The sequence below is a fragment of the Salvia miltiorrhiza genome, chromosome 5, assembly GCF_028751815.1.
Source record: "Salvia miltiorrhiza cultivar Shanhuang (shh) chromosome 5, IMPLAD_Smil_shh, whole genome shotgun sequence".
Lineage (NCBI taxonomy): Eukaryota > Viridiplantae > Streptophyta > Magnoliopsida > Lamiales > Lamiaceae > Salvia > Salvia miltiorrhiza.
The window spans coordinates 37009472-37010842 of NC_080391.1; the positions used below are offsets into that span (position 1 = coordinate 37009472).

Below are 1371 nucleotides of genomic sequence, written 5' to 3' on the forward strand. Positions count from 1 at the left end.
GAGCTTCGTATTTCTCCTTAAAATCATCTCTCTCCTCGTTTACAGCTGCAATTCTTCTCATAGAATTTCGGTCATTCGGCCATTGATAACTGTTGGAGGCCATCTCTTCTATCACACGATAAGCCTCCTTTGTATTTCTATGGAGAAGACATCCACCTGCAGTAGCATCCACCATACTTTTTGTCAGACCAGTCAAACCATTATAAAAGTGAATGATTTGCTGATCCTCCGTGAAACCATGTTGTGGACAGTTCCTGAGCAGCTCACGAAATCTTTCCCATGCATCATGAATGGTCTCATCTCCTAGCTGGGAGAAGTGAGAAATCTCTGCAATGATTTTCTGAGCTTTAGAAGCAGGAAAGTATTTTGCCAGGAAAGCTCTACACAAATCCTCCCATCCAGTAATAGCACCTCTGTCCAAACTCTTGAACCACTCCTTTGCTCTGTCTCTGAGACAGAATCCAAACATCTTCATTCTGATGGCATATGGTGGCACTCCATTCTGCTTAATAGTGTCGCAGATATCTAGAAACTGAGTGATGTGAGCATGCGGATTTTCATCAGCCATTCCACTAAACTGTTCAGCTTGCACCATGTTTATCAATCCCGGCTTTAGCTCGAACGTGTTAGCCTGCACAGTTGGTCCCCAGCCGCCTCCTTGAAATTGATCAACCCGAGGCTGATACATATGATTCAATGGTGGTTCTGGTGGAGGAGCCCGGTTGCGCTCTCTCTCTTCGTCTAGCTGCCTCTGAAGGTTTGTCACGGCTGGCACAAGAGTTTCAAGGTCCATGTTATTCTGTTGCTCTGCCATTGCTTGCTTCTTCTTTTCGCGGTTGTCTCTTTTGTACTGCTTTTCGATTTCCAAGTTCAAAGGTACAAGATGTTCCTTTCCTTTGGATCTCGTGATCATACACTCCTGAGACAACAAACAAAAATCAGAAACAGAAATTTAAAAACTAAAAATAAAAATAAACTTATAACGCCTGAAATAATGCTTAAGTCTAATCAGAAATATTAAAGTAAATTCTAAATAGTCCCCGGCAACGGCGCCAAAAAGTTGATCACTATTTTTATAGCAACAAAAACTGCAACTAACACAGATAATTGTAGCAAATAATAAGTAACCGAGTAACATATCCACAGGACTATTATAACGAATTACTCTAAGTAATATTCAGGCAAACGAAAGTAGGAAGGTTTTGATTAACACTAAACTCAAATAGTAGTAAATAAAAACATGTAGACGAATTCAAATATGAAAAACTCTGTCCCTAGGGATGTAATTTTACTAATCTGCTGAAATGACAATTTTATTAAAAAGAAATAAAGAAAAGTTGATACAAAACCGGTGTAACGGAAAACAGTACA

At 39.7% G+C, this 1371-nt stretch overlaps 1 non-coding gene across 1 annotated transcript; it reads left to right on the top strand.

Moving 5' to 3' along the window:
* The first annotated feature begins 233 nt into the window (after window positions 1-233).
* On the top strand, window positions 234-340 carry LOC130987283 (small nucleolar RNA R71). The gene has a single exon (XR_009089673.1). It is a non-coding gene; the product is annotated as a small nucleolar RNA R71 (small nucleolar RNA).
* Window positions 341-1371: the final 1031 nt, after the last annotated feature.